This window comes from Triturus cristatus, chromosome 3_1, assembly GCF_964204655.1.
Source record: "Triturus cristatus chromosome 3_1, aTriCri1.1, whole genome shotgun sequence".
Taxonomy (NCBI): Eukaryota; Metazoa; Chordata; class Amphibia; order Caudata; family Salamandridae; genus Triturus; species Triturus cristatus.
Genome location: NC_140583.1, coordinates 312,796,104 through 312,816,267, shown reverse-complemented (window position 1 = coordinate 312,816,267; position 20,164 = coordinate 312,796,104). Strand labels below are relative to the sequence as shown.

Below are 20,164 nucleotides of genomic sequence, written 5' to 3'. Positions count from 1 at the left end.
AGCAGGCATCGCTTGAACGTTTGGAGGGAACCAGTCAAGTGAAGGTGCATTCTTTCAGGTACAATTCAGTCCTTGGTGATTGCAGGCATCCTTTAATGCTACAATAGAATTTGTATCTCTTAAAGCCATGCTAGTCAACCAGAAATCATTTCTGAGCTTTGGCTTTCTTTATCAGAGCAGACCAAAGGTTGTGAGGAATGAGCAGGCAACAGGTTGCATCTGTCCAGGTTAAACCCATGGTGGTCTTTGCCTGGTGTTTCTTGTTTCAAGCTGCATGTTTGCTTCCATGAGCTAACGTTATGCTGTGAGGTGAACATTAAGAGCCCCTTTCTGCTTCACTGAAGGCTTACATACACAACAAATCTGACTATAATGGCCTTTCCAAGAACATGCATAGGGACAGATGAAGAGAGGTACCTAAAGACCTGTTTTCTCTATTGTATCCCAAAATCTTGGGGCCGCAGATGTGCATACATGGACCCATTTAGCATGAGGTACACCACCCCTCAAGCATGACCCACATATCTCTCACTCTGACAGGAAAGTGAGGGGTTCCAGACTTGACAGACTACAGGGAATTACCAGAGATGCCCAGTAGGCAGCCTCTCAAATTGAGTGCAATTAAAGTGCCTGTAAACCTCAATTGTCAATCAGCTGCCACCACTTCTTAATGGCCGGGATAGAGAGGTGTTAGTTACTCAAGTTAAAAGAATTCCATTTTGTGTGGAACTTCTCTCTCAAGCAGAGTAGTGTAATCCACTGATGAGCAATTGTTAAAATCATAAATCATCTGCCAGAAAACTAGTGGCTCAGGTCAATCAGAAATGATGAAATCAGGAGCAGGGGGCACAGTATTAGTGCAGCAGGCACTGTGCATTTACACCAATAGTTTTTCCCTTGTCCAGTTAAAGCGCCACTGCATCAAAATATAAAAGAAATTGAGGGTCATATTTACAAGCCCCTTGCGACACTTTTGGCCACCTTTGCATCACTTTTGTGACACAAAGGCGGCGTAAACAATACCGCCAATTTACAACGTGACAGATCTAGGGAGATGCGTCACGTTGTAAAGCCCTGTGTCACATTATAACTGCGTCAGGTATAATGTATGCAGGGTGGGCATTCCCACGCAAGAAAGCCTTGTAAAAGTGACGCAGTGAAATGTACAAGATTTCACTGCGCCACTTCTAGGACGCTACTGCGTAAAAACCTTACGCTGCTTGAAGAAGGCACAAGGAGTGACGCAGTACAATAAGTATAGGCCTCAACATGCATTGCTGGAGTTGCGTCATGCTTGCGACACGATTCCAGCAATGCATGACTTTTGGGCCAACAGGTGCGTTAGAATTTCTGATGCCTCTGTCAACCCTTGCGCCATGGTGCACCGTATTATAAATACGGTGCATCCATGGTGGCGCAAGGGCATCGCAGGCTGATGCAGGGAAATTGATGCATCTCTACAGATGCGTCAGTTTCTTGTAAATCTGCCCCTGAATTCCGATTCCTAGGCAGATCAGAAAAATTAAATATAGTTCGAAATGAAGGAGCACATACCTTCCCTTTAAAGATGGCAACTCTGCTTCGCCCTGAAGCAATATAGGAGGGAGCTCTTTGAGACAAATGATTGGTGAATGATGGAGGAAAGTGCCTCGGGCAACAACAGAAGCAAATACTGTAGCATATTTTCCATTTCCAGGGGAGAATGTCTTAATGGAAAATTTGCTGTTTGCCCAGCTCTGAGATGTTCATTCAGTGTGCATTTCAAACTGTTGATGCTTACACGCGTGTGACAGCTTTCTTCATAGAGACGTTCCTCCCTTATAGTCCACGGACCCCACAGAGAAGTCCACTTCAACCCCAATGTCTGAGCATCATTCTGACGCTGTTCAGCATTGTCGTGGATAGCCAAAGTTTTATCATTATAAGGAATCAAGAAATGCGCCTTTAAGAGGAGCTCTGCTATTAATATGATGCCACTGACACTTCTGTGAAACTGTTCAAAATGCCACTCTGAAGCTCCCCGCGCTCTGCCACATGTATGCCTTGATTTGTGAAATTTCGTGCAGCTTAGGCAAGTCAACTTGCTGCCACTGTTGAGCACCGCGCACATTTATAAACCTGTTTCCTACAGGAGGGCGTGAGAGTTTAGCTGCAGACCATGGTCATCATTTAGAGGCTGGTGGATTTGAGACATCCACACGTGTCGAATGTGCCATCCACTGTTTTAAGCTTGCTTAGATGTCAACAGCACTGAAATATGGGGGGTGGGAAATCCGACACACTTTGACAGACCAAACTTTAAGTAAGGCCTCCACCTTTTTTTGTGCATAACTGCGGGAGTGTGATGTTCCCTCAAGCCCTCCAGGGAATGGCCCAGCTAGTTTGCCCAGATGGAGGGATCGTAGCGCCTTCAGTGACAGAGAAGATGTGCCTGGTGTATGCATGGGCTGACTCTAGGTGTGAGTGACAGGGTGTTAAGGTATCTGATTGGGTGTGTGCTTGCAGAGAAGTGGCTGTGTACAGAGGATTTTAGAAGGTTCCCCATGAAGTCAGAGAGTTCTGACAAACGAGGAGCTGGTGTGTGGTGCAGTCGTGCATTGCAGGGCTCTGAATTTTCCGCTAACCCACAGCTGGTGGGTATTCGTATTCTTTAAGGAGGGCCCCAGCCTAGATGGGCCTTCTCAGGTGAAGGGCCAGAACGCTCCAGGACCCAGCAGCTGGACAGCGCAGCACTAGGCTAGTTTGAGCCACAAGTAGGGTGTTTCCATACAACCCACCTTGTTTTGGACTTTCTCTGTAGTGGGCGGAGGTGGACCAGAGTCATCTGGACCCTGCTCACTCAACTCTGTGAGACAGTAAGTGGGTAATGCAGATGACAACCACAATTGGGCTACAATCCAGGGTTGATTTATTTATTTATATAAAGTTTTGAATAGAGTGACCAAGACCGCGAAGGGTATCAGAGCGCTTCACAGTAGAGGGGGGAGGAAACAAAGTAAGGGGGCGTTTAAGAGAGGGTAAGGGAGGCTAGCATGCTGAGCTAAACAAAATAGTACATAGATGCGAGCAAAACATTACATAATTAGGTAGGCAGAAAAACATAGACATTACAATTGTAAGGAGGGAAAAAAAATAACCTTTCGCAAACACACAGGCCATGATCCAATTAAGGCAGGAACTTGTTCGTTAGGATTGATTTTACTTCATGTTTGAACGCCACCGTATAGGGGATTCTGCGAATTTCAGGAGGGAGAAAGTTCCAGATCTTGGGAGCCACGTCGGAGAAGGCTCTGAGTTTCGTTTCCTTTTTGCGAAAAGTCTGAGGTTTCAGAAGTAAAGAGTTTGCACTTCTGGAAGGTCTGTCCACTCCTGATAGTTCCAGTTTTTGAGCCAGGTATCCAGGGGATTTGGAGTGGAGGGCTTTGTGCGTCAAACAAGCAATCTTTAAATGAATCCTTGCTTCGTAGGGTAACCACTTAAGAGATCTTAAGGCTGGGAATATGTGCTCATTTCTTTTTGTGTCATTGATCAGTCTGGCCGCGACATTCAATGGAGCCCTGAGTGGGGCCAAGGTATTTTTGGGGAGGCCACAAAGCGTTGCACTCCCATAGTCTAGTCTCGGTAGGACAAGTGCTTGTACCACCTGCTTGAACCTTCCTTGGGTGGCACAGGGAACAAACGGGACCCTACTTATGTCGAGAGAGTACACTGTGCCACAGATCTCCCACATAGGCAGGTGTAAAGCTGCTGTTTCTTAGGAATGGCATGACTCTAATAGGATTTGGGTTCACAGGACTATGTGAGTCAGTGTGAAGGCTAATTCCTCACATTGGCTCACATGATCTTGTCCTTACTCGCCTGCTGCTCTCTACACCATGAAGTGAGGTGACAAGTCCCCTAGGATCTGACAGAGCAGCTGGAGGTGCCCTAGTTTTAAGTAACGGGTTGATATTTACTGGGCCCAGATGTAAATGAAGGAATTTCCCTAATAGCTGTAATCGGCTGTGCGAGTTACCCACCCTGGGTGGCTGTTAGCCCTTGATTCATATTGAGTTCTTTTATTGGTCTATTATTGATATCAAATGTTGAGGTCTATGAAAGATGTTCAGTGTTGTTTAGTTTTTTACTTGTAAGCGATTTCACAACAGCATTAAAATAATTGCTAAGTGACTGAAATCAGTTTGGAATCCAGTTGAACTTTCAAATGTCCACAAATTGTACCTTCTTAGGACTCCTTTGTATAAAAACACATCATTGCTTCATGACATCCTGTATGTGCTTAATGTGAGTATGTGTTACTAAGGTGTATCACTGCCAGTGGCTTCTTGTTAGTTGGAGCAAAGTTGAAGATTGAAGATTGATAGATTAGTTTACTAAATGAGTTTGTTCCCGTGTAACACCATGCTCTTCTGGAGAGACAAGATGATTCATAAAAATATGATCCTCTCCAGAAGAGTGCTGTCCCATCTGGTTATGGAGGATTCTCTTAGACAAGATAATTTGACTGCAATCCCTTGGCTCGCATCTGCCTAACAATTCTTTCAGGACCTCATATCCCCAACTTTTCTAACTTACCTCATAACATTAATATTAATTCAAAGGTGGAAGTAAATTCCATATTTTATAAATCCTGAAAAAAGTCCAGAATAGCAAGGGCACTAGCTATGGAAACCGTCCGCTGTTATGCACCAATTACAACCAAGGAAGGTATGGAACCCTACATTATATGAATATCACATCCCAAATACCGATTTTATCCCACTCGCTTAAGACTGAGTACAGTGTACATCCTAGTGGCTTGTCCATTAAGGGGTGTCTGGTCTTCCTCATTGGCTTTCTGCCCGTGTGATTCCACTTCATTACAATCAACAAATCTGAAAAGAAGTACAAAACAGCCTCTGGTGAGTACTTCATTTATTGTGTCCCGTCTATGCCGCTCCCAGGCAACAACTGCTGCAACAGAACATTCAATGTTCCACGCAGGGAACCAGGCAACGAGACATTCCAATACAGAACCCCAACACACCCCCCTTCCTTCACAATGTAACAATAGAAAATAAGCGGAACAATGTTAACCAACAGGGCAAACACAACAAAATCAATTCATAACATAATCGTGAAACTTAACAGGGGCAGCTCTTACCGTGGAAGGGATACTCCTGGAAGTGGTGCGAACCCGACAAACAACCTTACTGGAAGTATCATTAGCAAAAGATTGACCAGAACAAACTGGAGTTGCATTAGCAGTAGAGGAACCAGAATGTGCAGGAGTTGCATTGGTAGAAGCATAATCAAAATGAACACCCATCTTCCCTCCAACGTACACACCCTTGGATTGGGGAACAACAGAAATAGCACATTTGTTCTATAGCTTACCATTCTCTAACACCACCACACGGTGTTTCACCTCTCTCACTTTTGCCAGAGCTGAGTACCGAGAAGTCCCCTTGCAAACAAAGCCGGGCTTCTTGATTCTCCCCCAATCATCAACACAGACAGGAGAAACTTTCTTGGAAGTAGTAGCATATTTTGATTGCACTGCCGATCTCACATCCGCTACTTTGCCAAGTTAACATTGATCACTCTCTTTCCTAGACATCCAATCTTTGTTTAATTTGGAACCCAAAGGCTCTGCAGACACGTGCGAGATGTTATTTTTTGCCACATTTAAAACAAGTTTGGTTTAAGGCCAAAACAAAACTTGGCATTTCCTAAATAAGATTTGCTCCCGCAACGACAACAAAAAGGTTGCATCCTGTCAGTCTTAATCATGGGTGCAGGTAAAGAAGAGGAATTCCGCGTCAAAGTCTCATCGGAGGCCTTGGTAGGTTTGACAATGGATTTCGCAGATAGCAATTTGACCTCAGCAGTTTGCACAGAACTGCTCATTTCCTTCATATAAAATTGAGAATGCTCAATGCTTCTGGCAAGAGTGAGAGCAGTTTCAAGATCGGGGTCGTCTGAAGATAGGAGTTTCTCTTGAATTTTCTTGTTACATGTGCGTTAAATGAGCTGATTACGAATGATTTCGTCTCTAAATTCCCTATAGTTACAAGTGATATCAAGAGTTCTAAGTGCAGCCACAAAATCATCGATGGATTCACCAGAAACTTGAGCACGTTGTAAAAACCTATGTAGCTCTAAAACTACATTTTTCTTGGGGTTGAATCTTTGGGCCAACGTTTGGATCACAGATGCGTAGTCATCGATGATTAAAAAATCTTCATTATTACCACCACTTAAATGGGTGCTAACAAGTTCAAGAGGTAGAGTTTTCAGAATACTTCTACCTTCTGCCCCGAGATTGTAAATGAGCAGTGCTTTCTTTTTCTTAGAAGTGAAACTATCACCGTCGATGGCTTCAAGGTAACTTTCAAATGTATCCTTCCACTGTTGCCATAGAATAGGAGGAGTACCAGGAGATTGCAAAAAGGGTGGTGGAGCTAGGACTCGATCCATAGTGAGGTTGTGCGTGGGTGAGTTGCTGCCCACAGAATTGAAAAATGTGACTGTATATTATTACTGTGTAAAAAACAATAGAATAAACACAATCAGGTTCTTGTACTGCACTGGTTCATACAGGTGAACACAATCATGTTCCATGATGTACAATGTGAGCACATCACAGAAGGAAGAAATCCAATGATGAAATACTGAACTGTGCGTGTCAGTGAAGAAGCAAGGAACACGCAGTGAAACTGGTGGGATGAATCAAACTGTGCACATCAGCAATTACTTCATGAGCTGTGCGCATAAGTTGAAACGATGTTAATACTGCGAAAAGCTGTGCGCATCAGTGGTACAAGCAACACTTATGTTGCTATGACAACAGTGCACAACAAGACTCGCAGCTAAATGCGGCATTTAAAATGGCCACACGCAACGTTAACGACGTTGCGGACACCAGCGCCAGGCAGACCAGGCAAGAAATCAAATAATATGTGCGTCTCCTTTGCGCAGCACGTCTCAGGCAGAGACGACGTCACAGGCAGGGGAGGCGCAAGCGGAAACAGTAAAGACTGCCTCAGGCTCGTGCGTGTCCCATAAATAAGTGAAAAAGTACCTCAATGTAAGGGAGACCATCCGTCACAATATCGGCAGCATGAAAGGACCACAACACAGATCCTCCACAGACAGCCAAACCGTTAAAGGAACAACAGCAAAGACATGACAGTGCCACATGGAAAATTGCAGGGACGGAACTACGAACAGCTGGCCAGCAGGCAACTAGGATCCACGCCAGGATGGGGAGGCTGAAAACGGGACAACTCGTCACCAATGAAAAGAAATACAAAGCAGCCTCTGGTGAGCACTTCATTTAATGTGTCCCGTCTAGGCAGCTCCCAGGCAGCAACTGCCGCAACAGAACATTCAGTGTTCCACGTAGGGAACGAGACAACGAGACATTCCAATACAGAACCCCAACACAATCATTTTATGCTTTTTTGTAAATTATATAGTTCTCTGAGATACCGTTTTCTGCACCCAATGTTGCACCACAGGGTTTTTTAATCTCACAAAGAAGGCCTGCAATTTCTTCAGGGCCTAGAATCACGAGCTACATGCTTTGCTGTGAATAGTTACATTTGCTGGGCACTAAAGATTGGAATGAAGTATGCTATGGAATGACTCAAACGCCTTAGTTTCCTTTTATACAGTTTTCTCCCTTTGTTTTATAATCCTGTTAAATTTAACAGAATTTTTTTGTATGCTCTTACACTTCTGCATTTTTACTAAGTCTATAATGTCAGTTTGTAAAGCAGAAATTTGTAGCATTTTTAGAACCTCTTATATAGTCATGCTGCTTATTGTTACTGTTCTGTAATCTTTCATGGGCCCTAGTTTTTAGGTCTCGGCTAGACTGCGCATGCATTGTCTCAAAGAGACATGTTGTATTTAATCTGTGGGCTTCAACCCGCCCACAGACTTCCTATGTGCTGAACCCATCTTTTCTCTCATATTCCTCTTCTCCATTTGTCCATGGTATGCATGCTTCATGCCTCTTTCTGTGGTTAGCCCACCCCGAGAGCATGGACCAATTTCTACTATCCACCCACTGCTCCCATGTTAGGAAGTGTTTTAGGAATTACTTTTTTCTTTGTTTAAGAGCATTTCACACGAGTGATCTTGTTTTAACTCCCTTGATTTCTAGAAACAGAGCAGATTTTGGCTGCCTGGAAACTACTAGATACGTTGAGGAGCAAAGGGCTGAATTATTTGTCTGCTTTTTGCTGAGTCTTACAAATATCCAAACAATTAGGTGGTGATGTTGTGCACTAGAATTGGCAACCTTTGCAGAGTCATTCCTTGATGCCCTGAAGTAGCCTTGTACTGGTGAAATGCATTGGCTGCAGTTTTTCTATTTATTTATGAAACGAACCATGTATAAAAGAAACACAAATAGAAGAACACACTCTAGTAGAGGATCATTTTGTCTTCCTTATATTGATCTATTGTGTTACCTTGCTCAAACATATGCTTTTTTTTTGCCTTTCGAATATGATTAAACATTCCTTCAAAAAGCCCTTTAAATCTTGTTCTTATCTCATCACATTTGTTATGCATTCCAAGGCCAAGGTCAAATGTCAGATGCTGTTCACCAAGGTTACTTGCCCATCTCCCATTTCCCAACCCCCTCCTGCTTCCCTGCTTGTTTAATAAAGTCACCATGCTCCAGAAACCGAGACTTCATTTTTAATCCTATTCTCCATGGTAGCTAAATATACTGATGACTCCTCCGCCCCAGCCCCTCCCTGCCTCGTTCAAGTGCCAGCTCAGGGATTTGTAGGGAAAACAACTCACTCTGCAAAGTGCCTCTGCTCTTTCTGTAGCTAGTTGGTATTCATTCTGCAGGTTTTTACATTTACAGAGTATCTCAATATGGGAAACAAGAGGGCATCTCGATCTGCCATGAACATATCAGCGCAGTCCCATCAAATTTGTAAGGGAATACAAATAAACCAACCCTCAGCTATTGCTGGTTTTCTGTGAAGCACAACGTAGAGCTCTAAATGAGCAGCTTTATTTGCCCACTGTTAAACCTCTTGCGTTTTTCTCATGCTGACAATGTCAAGAAACAGAAATGCCTTTGGGGTCAGAATATTTACCTAAATAACTTTGTAAGCCTATAGAGTAAATAGATTTTTTAAGGTAACTAGAGTGCCATAGGTTTGTCAGTTGCAGGCCTGACCTGCTTTTTTGGTCAAGGTGTCTATTACTATTGCTCGTGATGTCGCCTCCCCCTCAGTGACATGAGGAGACTACAATGCCATGTGCTGACTAGAATGTGTTTTGTACAAGTACGGTACCACATAGGATGCAAACCCCTGCTTGCGAGCAGCTTCTCCCGTCAGAGGGACAGAGGTAAAATCTCCACTGTCACAAATGATGTTGAAGTCACCAAAAAGTGTTCGATTGTAAACCTTCCATTTCCCCCTTACCACAATTCTACAAGGAACGCACTCTTGCTATGTTTGAGACTTCGAGATGTTAAAGTGTACAAATTTGCAGTTCATATAGTACAGATAAACCATTTTCTTAAATTCTTTGGGTTTTTCCCATACAGGAGAGACCCAACCATGTATCAGCCCAACTGCATGCCAAGGAAATAGCTATATGTTCCAGTCTGTTATAGAAATAGATGGACTCTACAGCTCAGGGGGTTAATTCCTAACTGCTTAGATGGCAAAGTGGCAGCCATTCCCATGGCAGCTTTTGGATTTTAATTTTAATGATTGATGGTAAATAAATGGGGTTGACAACGACATCAACAACTTTGATTTCTACTCATTGGACACTATACTTGTACTGCAAAATTACACTGCTAGATAGCATGGTGGTTGCTTAGTTGGAGACTGGATAGTGGTTGCTCTACAACAACGGGGCATTTATTGACAGAATGATTTTTAAACCACTGTATTGGACTGGTACAGCAGGTGTAGCTAAACTAAAGATGCAATAGATTCTACCATTTACTATTGTGCATATACCTAATAATTTACCATATTTATTGATTGAACTATCAAAGTTAAATATATTTTTCTACGCAATTGAATAACTTCCACACAAAGCATGGTGGCATGAATTACTGAATCCTTTTTAGGTCTGGGCTGGACAGTGCATGTCTCGTAGAGACATGTATTCAATCTGTGGGCTTCAGCCCGCCCATAGGCTTAACATATGCTCGCTACCTCATCGCTCTCATATTCTTTCTCCCCATTTGTCTATGGCATCCATGCATCATGCTTCTTATGTTTAGCCCACCCAGAGAGCTATTACCAGCTCTGTCTCCTCCTACCCACCCTCACCCCACAAAATCCCCAGTGACAGGCGCACTATGCGCATGACCTCGGTGATGAGCTTCCTCTGCTCTACAAACTATCACCCCCACTTCTTTATGAATGGTTCTATTTCAGGCACATAGTAACTGAGGGTGGATTATATATTTATTTTATTTTATTCTTTATGGAATTCTGCGGCAATGTACTAAAGATGCAATAGTGACAAATAATATATAAAACGCACCCTATCTATTCGAAATTTGCCGGGTTTCACCATAAAAACCGATGCTAGCTCGCAACTCCCAATATGTAAATCAAGCTATGGCATTCAGCCAATCACTTGTGCCTAACCTCAGACCCAACCACGGACAAGTCTGTGGAATGGCCATCTTGGAAAATTTGGATTTGTAGTTGTGCTTAATTAGTGTCTTTCTGCTAATCACGCTGTCATTCAGGTACTTTTTAAAAATTGTTTGCTCGAGTTTCTTCTTTCCCCTCCCACTTACCACTTCTCAGTGTTGCTAAAACCCCTCCCTGTCATCTGTGCTTGTTTACAGGGTAGGCGCCTTTCATCAGCCATCCTTTTCCAGTGTTCACAACGTCTATATCTGTGGCAGGGAGACATAAGCAAGTCCATTCAGTGAGCACTTCTGTACACCTTTTTCAAATGTCCTGTACTTTTGAGTTATAATTTTCCTTATATGGCTCCTCTAAGGTGCCGCTTGCGCATTTTGTTTGCCAGACACTTTATGATCCTCTAGAACGCCCCAACCCCAGTATTTCTGCTCACACTCCAGGCTGATCCCTCCCCCTGTTGAAGATGAATGATATCTTTTCAGTCACAATGAATGATCTCTCCTCCATGTTTAGGTGAACGATCTCTGCTCTTTGTCTATAAATGGTAAAGATTTCAGAATGTGATGAAGGACCCCTAATCTCCCATTTCTCACAGATATTCATTAGCCCTGAGCTGAATAGGGCCCCTTGAAGGTTTGAGGCCCCCCCTGGAGGTTTGCACCCCCCCCCCACACCACAGGGGCAGCAAGGGCCTTTGTAATGCTCCAGGCCGCTACATCATGGATTTCTTCTCCCACGCTGACCACATAGATGTGCAGTAGTGGGGAAAAGGAATGTGGTGAGACAGCAACGTGGTGGCAAATACATTCTATAGGTGCTTGTAGAATGATGCGCTGCTGCTGTGCCTTTTGAGTGTGATGACATTTACTTTCATCATTAATATATGTACAACTCTCCTGGCACTCTTTGTGTCATTTTTTGAACAGCAGATTGACTTTAGTTCCCGCTGGCTATAGTATTTCATGTTTCCTGCACATGCAGTTCACAATGTAACCATTGGCTTGAATCAACACAGTAAGGACAAACTTCACATGTTATAGTGGAAGAGAATTTGGAGTTAGGAGACTGACAAGAATCTGCAGTAAAAGTGGAGCCAGGAGCTGTAGTTGGGCAGTAGCCAGCAGTGAATGGGCCTGCAAGGATGTCTAGTGTTCATCAAAAGGCAACTGGCTCGAGATACTCGGACTATAACATAAATTGGTCCAAATCCATCATCTATGTGCTAAAAGGTGCACCCCCTACAATCACTGTTTGCTGTGAGGCGACAGTGGTAATGGAGGGCTTCCACTATCTGGGCGTGTTCATAACAACAGACCTAAACCTTTTCTATGAGCATAACTTGGTGCCCCCCCCCTGTGACGCCTGTAAGAGGATGTGAGTCACTGGCAGATGCTGCCTTTAACCTTGCTCAGGTGGGCTGTCCTATTCAAGTTTTCTTTACATGTTACAGAACACACCATATGCAATACCCCCCAAGTACTTCAGGGCGATAGAAAATTAACCAAGAAATCTATTGTGTGAAGGAAAGCCAGCAAGAATTGCGCACCGGAAACTAGTTCGGGGTTGGTACGATGTTGGAATCACATTACCCGACATACGGAGATACTATTGGGCGTCTCAGTTAGTGGCCATAATCAATACATCTATCATTCCCTGGAAGATCCAGCATATCAGATGGACAGGTATGTCCTGAGGAAAAGGGGATACATGAGGGCTCTCTACACCTCACCAAGACATATGGCGTTGACAGGGCCAACAAAAACTATGGTTCAAATGCGGTGATGGAGCAGGTAGTGCAAAATGTTGTATACCTCCTCTATTTTTGCATGAAAATACTAATTATATAATCTATTAATTATAATATTATTAAACAAGTTTAGCATGTTTACTCATCAACATTATTAATACTAAAATATACATGGGATTTGCTAATTGCATGGCTAAATAATTTTTATAAATAAAATCTGTACGCATATTAACAATAGTATATGTGGTAATAGAATATTGCATGATATATGTTGCTTTGTGATGTTTGCGTTCCTGATTTGGATCGAAAAGGTGAATATAATGGCTTAAATGTCACTATATGCTAGATAAATACAAGCACATAGAGGGATTAGCAATGGGTTAACATTAGGATCACCAATTCCATGAATTAATTATTCTTTGTGTTTGTTTCGCTTAAGTTAGCGTTTGTGCCTAAATCCAAGATGGCCGCTGCCACCACACGACGAAGTGGCCACTGTCGCATGAGGCGCGGAGTGAGCTGAGCATGTGCAAGAAATCTCCTAAACCTTGTAGCGACCTTTGCACAGACTGTCCCTGGTCAAGGATGGCAAATGGGACTTTCGCCAAGATACGGGAACAATCAACCTTACAGTAAACCGGAACAAGCCGATACTTCGTTAACCAATGACCTCACCCCTCGAACTGTACTAAAAATCTTGGGATAGTGGTCGTACGATCTCAACCAGCCAATCACGACTGCTCTAAAGTTTAAATTTGTATCTTCTATGATTTGCTTTATCATAAAAAGGCTAGTAGAATAGGGAGGGCTACCTATCAACCCTACCTGCAGCAGCGGATGCCACATTCGTTTTGACGCCTTTTCTGAAGATCCAGATGCTGCCCGATTGTTTGATGACTGCGAAATTCAGGTTCAGGCTTCTGGTCCCTTGATAAATTTGGGACTATAGCGTGCTGAGCAGAGGACTTTGAGCTTTGGCCTGCTATTCAGACAATTTACAACAAAAATTTGGTTATGCACAGCCAATGAATTAGAGGACTTCAAATAGCCAGATTAGGTAAATATGATGTTCTGCGATTTACCTGAATTAATCAAGACATTTTAAACTTTGATGAGACAAATGCAAATATAAATTCTTATGATAAATTTAGATAAACCATTATTGATTAACGAGAATTAATGAGTTTGTGGTTTTTCATTAAGAAAGATAAGGATTCTGAATCTTAAAAATGTGTTTTAGCTGGTTCTAAATCACCATCAACCAATCCAACTAAATTGGTCCATTCGACCAAGTGGGAGGAGTGCCTTGATGTTTGAGATTAGGGATCTGTAGGCGAAGGATGTCAATGTATATTTTGTAAAATAACTTTTCTCTCTCTATACGTTTTTAGGTATTCCCCCTCACATGTCCAGTGCTTGAATTACTCATCCTTCCTGTGTGTGCAGACTCGTGAGTGAGAAATGTATGAGTGTTGGTGTTATGGGCCCCACCAATGACTGTGTGTGTGAATGAGCTAGTATGACGCTGGGTCTGCGACGCAGGGAGGATATCGGTATATGTTGTTCCCCATTTCCCAGTCTTGCGCTGGATCAGTTTTTCTGGTAGCAGTATGATGGTTTTTATTGTTTTGGTTTGGTGATTATTGCTTGTAAATTGCTTATTGATTATTGATTGTGGGAAAGTATTGGTTTATGTATTAACACTCTATGTTGAGTCGCGTCGAGTTCTATGTTGTTTGACGGCTTCTGGGATGTAGGAAGTCGGAAGTTTGTAACGGTTCCGTAGTAGACCAGAGGTAAGCGCTGCTCTTGGGAAAGACGGAATTGTTGTTGCACTGTAGGTACACGGGGAAAACGTGTAATGATTGGAGTTGCACGACGCATTGTCTGGGTTCGATTCGGTAACATCGTCGTGTGTTGCCATTAGGGACATTTTCTGTATGAGAGAAATGTATGGTAGCGAAGGTCACCTGTGAAATTTTGGTCTTAGGTACCAGGAGTCCAAAAGGCACTCTGATTACGCTTATCACTGGAAAGGTAATAGGTGTTCCCTAAGCTTTCTAGAAGGATAAAGTAGAGGGAAATAGAATTCTGTATGAATGAACTACATTTTCCATATGAAAGTGCGTGAATGAAATAGCATTCAGGTTAATTGTGAAACTCTGGTTTTATTTCTCAGGAGCAGAGCGTCCTAGGTGGCTTAATTCTGGAGAAACGGTTAGCTAATGCTTGTTAGAAGGGTAAGGTAGAGGAATGTGCTACTTTATCAACGGAAGTAACGATTCCGTAGTAGGGCAGAGGTAAGCGCTGCTCTAGGGAAAGACGGAATTCTTGTAAGAAAGGTCATTAACTATTCTTTTGTTAGCGAAACAGATAATGGTGGCGTTTTTATGTCGTTACTAACAGATTTGTGAGTCAAAAAGAATGTAAGAAAAGTTTGCCGATAACTTTGTAAAAGAGGGGTCAACAGAAGCAGGAGTAGAGAGAAAAGCTGACATCAGAAAGACCGCGCTGGGATTGGCCAGTCAGTAAGAAACATAGACGCTCCTGATTGGTGCGTTAGTGTATGCCGCGCTGAGAGTGAAGAATTACAGGGTGACGTAGACGCTCCTGATTGGTGCGTTAGTGAGAGTCGCGCTGGGATTGGAGAATTGCAGAAGTGACATAGATGCTCCAGATTGGTGCTTTAGTGTGAGTCGCGCTACGATTGGTTAAAACAACAAAATAGTCGTAGGGAAAATCTAGCGATACACGGAAGAGAAAATGATGTATTACGATCCACCAGAAAAGGAGAAAAAGTCCTGGTTTGGAAAGATCAAGAGTTTATTTAAAAAGGAAAAAACCGATTGTGACCTTTATGGTTGCGAAATATGGATATCATACTTGTATTTGGTTGGACAATTGGGCAAAGTATACAAAAGATGAGGGAGTTTTGGCATTTCCGGAACATGGTTCATTTAATTTAGCGGTTTTGAGAAATTTGAGAGAGAGAATGATGAATCTAGAACCGAGACCTAGACCAACACAGTTTGAAGCATTGGCAGAGTGGGAAGATGAAATGCATGACAGAGAAATACAGAGAAGTGGCGGAAGGTATAAGTACATGTTTGGTAGATCATATGGACAGGAGAATCATGATGATAGAATGAGGAGATGGCGAAGTGCAAATATGGCTGATGGTTTGTTCCCTGTGAGACATACTGAAGAAGTTAGCAGTAGAAAATGTATGGAAAAGAGAAATAATATCGATTCAAAAGGATATGGTGTGCATGAATCGGAGGATGATGTTCTTGACGACATGTTGTATAAAAATCCACCCCCTTATCAGTCAGATTCCACCTTATTGACACAAAAGTGCCCCAATGAGTGAGACTCCACAGAATATAAAATTTGAATCAGTAGTACAAGAGACAGGAAGGAACAATCCTTTTAAAGAATTAGAGCAAACACAACATGGCAAAATGGGTAATGAAAATTCAGCGGAACTAGCGAAAACCACTTTAGAATTAACTGAAAAGATTAGGGAATTAACTAAAAATTTGGAAGCCGTAACTGTTCCTGTAACCATAGGACCTGTAATGCCTATTTTTGATAAACAGAAGGATTGTGAGCATTGTCTGACGATTCCTTACAACAATAATAAACAAACAGAGAGGCCAGAAAAGAATATAGACAAGAACCCATGGAGACAAACAACAAGTATTTCAGAACAAAGTACACCTAAAAATTTGACAGTAAATCTGAGTTTAGTGGATAGAATAATAATGACGACGGAATCAGTTCCAGAATCACCAGAGAGATTAGCACAACAAAACACCGAGAAAGATAGTGTAGAGCCTACTTCAGAAGAATTAAGTGAATGGCTAAGGAATTTACAGCAAAAAGATAAAGTATCCCAATCTATAGATGTGGCCAAGCTGAGGATTGTTTTGGAAGAATTAATAGTAGGAACTATCCCCACGGAAAAGTTAAAAGCCTATCAGGACGAAGAATTACTATTCTTATGTAAAAGTAGAACCTGGAGAGCCAGAAATCTACATGAAAGACTAGAAGAAGTGGCAAATGAAATGGGTATAGACTTCGAAAAGGTAAAAGCTTTACAAAAACCATACAGAGTAGATTTTTCTGAAAAAGATATTGAAAATCTGAATACCGCAGGAAGAACAACTCAGATCAAAGACATAATCATTTTGTTAAGAAAATGGGGAGATGTAGATAAATGGAAGAGTAGGTGGTTCAGAAATCGAGATGATGCCTCGGACAAAACGTTTGCAGCTTTCCCCGTAAGAGAAAAGGAAAAAGTAGTAACAGAATGTCCCATGAGAGAAATTCCAGGAGGAGGATATGTACATGTCCCTTGGACTAGACAAGATATTTAGTCATTCACCAATGATTTCCCTCGACTATGCGAAAAGCCAGTCGAGTGGTATAGGCAATGGATAGGTTCATAAAGCGATCAAAAGTTTTATGGATTGATTTAAACAGTCTTTTTGACATAATAGTACCAGCAGATTTATGGACAGAGTGTAAAATCATGATAAATTGGCCTACACAAGAATACCCTAGGGTCCCAAAAACGGGGCCCCTGACCCCGAAGTGATGAAAAAATATGAAAAAGTAATTACCTTTTTGAAAAACAAAGTACCTTCCAAGGAGACTGATTGGGTAAAAATTGACCGGACTCATCAGGAAGCTAAAGAGTCGGTACATGCTTATTATGAGAGGTTAATCCTCGCCTTTAAGCAGTTTAGTGGTGATGAAAATTTGAGTGAAAAGGATTTAAGTCATTTTGTATACCGATTTGTGTATGGGCTGCGTCCAGAAATAAGTGAAATGATTAAACAGCATACAGTGGACTGGCAAAATAAGAAAATAGATGACGTACTGAGACATGCAAAATATTTTCGTGATGAAATTGAAGCCAAACAGCATAAATTAAAAGAAAAAGCTATGTGGGCACAGGTCAAAGTGGCAGAAAGACAGGAAGCTCAATTGATTGAACAGGCAAATGGTGCAGGTATGAAACCAAAATCTTATAGTGGAAAAGGAAAGGGCCAATTTTAATATAGAAGAAGCCAAAAAGAAGTGGCCATGTCATAATTGCGGAAGAATAGGGCATTGGAAATCCGAGTGATAATGCATCATTGAATTCGCAGGTGCAGAAAGAGGTGAGTTGTCCACCACAGCGACAGCAGCAAGTTGTTGCCCAACAGAATCAGGCGCCAAAGCCACCTTTTCCACAGAGCGCAAATCCTCAGAAATACAATAATGAGACAGGATTCTACAACGAAGAACAGGTAAGTAAGCTGCCGCGCGCTAGTGCTGTGTCGCAGTATTGGCTACAACGCGATGAGAGTGAGTCAGAAGAAAGTTATTGACGGTGCCGAGGGGAGGAAGAAGAGTGCGTACTTGGCGCAACTCTAGAAGTAGACCAGACAGGTCCTTTTGTGGATGGAAAGGTAAATGATGAAAATATTACTTTCCTAGTAGATACTGGTGCTACTCGATCCACAGTCAGGTCAGCTGATGTTAAAAACCTTCCTCTCTCGGACGAAACAATCCAAGTAGTTGGAGTATCCAACAGACAGATTAAAACGTATCTTACTGAACCAGTAAAGGTTAACATAGGGACATTTTCTGAAATGCACCACTTTGTCGTGTGTGATTCAAGCCCTGTAAATTTGCTAGGAAGAGATTTGTTGTGCAAAATGAATTGCACCATATTTTGCACTCCCGATGGTATAGCATTTGAGATCCCTGACGAAGATGTACTGTATAAAATGACTATGGCGAATATGGAAACCAAAATTACTGAAGCATTTGCTGTATTTAACCCTGAAGAACTACCAAAAGAACTGAAAAAGACAGTAAAGGCAGGAGTCTGGGATTTCACAGGAGAAGATGTGGGATTAATGAAAAATGTAGACCCTGTAAAAGTGACAGTAGAAGAAGGAATAAGTTATCCAAATATTCCTCAGTATAAATTGACACCCGAAATAATTGAAGGAATTATTCCTATAATAGAGAAAATGATTAAAAAAGGTATTTTGAGAGAAATAATGAGTAGTCCATGTAATTCACCAATTACGGGACTGAAAAAGCCTAATGGAACGTTCAGAATAGTGCAAGATTTGAGAAAAATAAACAAAATAGTTGTGTCATGTTGTCCTATTGTACCAAATCCATCAGTAATTTTGTATCAAATTCCACATGATGCAGAATGGTACACAGTGATTGATCTGTGTCATGCTTTCTTTTCCATCCCATTGCATCAAGACAGTCAGCAGATTTTTACATTCCGTTTTGGCGACTGTATTTTGGCATGGTGCCGAATCCCACAGGGGTATACAGAGAGCCCCTCAATATTTAACCAGATATTGAAAAAGTCCTTAGAAGATCTAGAGATGTCCAAGAGCTTAGTACTAGTCCAGTATATTGACGACCTGCTTGTGGCGTCTAAAACACGAGAAGTCTGTGTAGTGGATACCATAGCATTGCTAAATCATCTAGCAGATGGAGGACTTAAAGTATCCCCATCGAAATTGCAATTTTGTCAGAAAGAAGTACAATATTTAGGCCATAAAATTGAAAAGGTACTGAGGAAAATAACAGCAGAAAGAATCAAGATAATAAAAGGAATGAGAGCACCAATGACTCAAGGAGAAGTGAGAATGTTCCTTGGAATGGTAGGATATTGTCGTCAGTGGATAAGTAACTTTTCCCTGATTGCAAAACCTTTGGTACGTCTGACAAGAAGTGATGTAAAAGATCCCATTGAATTGAATAAAGAAGAGTTAACACCCTTTAAACAATTGAGAGACAGTTTGTGTGAGGCACCAGCACTTGGTATGCCTGATTATGAAAAAGAGTTTGAGTTATACTGCAGTGAAAGAAATGGATGTGCACTGTCTGTATTAATACAGAAACATGGGAAACTGAGAAGACCAATTGCATATTTTTCAGCTATGCTTGACCCAGTAGCTGTAGCATTACCTGGTTGTCTGAAAGTAGTGGCTGCCACCTGTAAGAGTCTGGAACAGAGTGAAGGAATTGTGATGGGATATCCTGTGCGAGTGTTTGTACCTCATGATGTGGCAATCCTTTTCACAATTGAGTCAGATAGAGGAAAACATTTCCATAATGAAATCATGAAGCTAATTTGGGAGGCATTGAATGTACAACAAAAACTGCATTGCGCCTATCGGCCATAGGCTTCTGGTGTGGTAGAACAGGTAAATGGTACTATTAAAAACAGATTAGGAAAAATGTGTTTAGCCACAGGACTGAAATGGCCTGATGTCTTGCCGCTGGTACTCATGACTATTAGATCAATTCCAGATAGAAACACAGGTTTGAGTCCCCACAAAATTGTAATGGGGAGAGCAATGAGCCATGTATTCATTCCAGTCAACAAGTTATTGCCTATCTCTGATGACTTGGTGTTGGATTACTGTAAGGAGCTGGCTGACGCCGTACATTCTGTGTTTCATCAGGTGGGATCGGATGCCACCACCCTTAAAAAGAAGCCAGCTCATGATCTGAGCCCAGGTGACTGGGTGAGAATTAAAGTGCACAGAAGAAGGAACTGTTTGGTCCCACGTTGGGGAAAACCACGACAAGTGATTTTAACTACAACAACAGCTGTAAAGTGTGCTGGAATAAAGAACTGGATCCATGCTAGTCATACCCTGTGAATTCCAAATCCAGTAGATAACAAGGAAGGAGAGTATTTTGAAGAATCAGAATCCAGCTCTGAATCTGATACTGAAGACAATAGAAC

The 20,164-nt window shown here is 42.0% G+C and overlaps 1 long non-coding RNA gene across 1 annotated transcript in view; it reads left to right on the top strand.

The window, feature by feature from the left end:
* Positions 1 to 6,976: 6,976 nt before the first annotated feature.
* Positions 6,977 to 20,164, top strand: part of LOC146860175 (uncharacterized) — a 32,500-nt gene continuing 19,312 nt past the window's right edge. The window contains exon 1 of the long non-coding RNA XR_014979109.1: positions 6,977 to 7,305. This is a non-coding gene — a long non-coding RNA (uncharacterized LOC146860175). The remainder of the gene's footprint in view (positions 7,306 to 20,164) is intronic.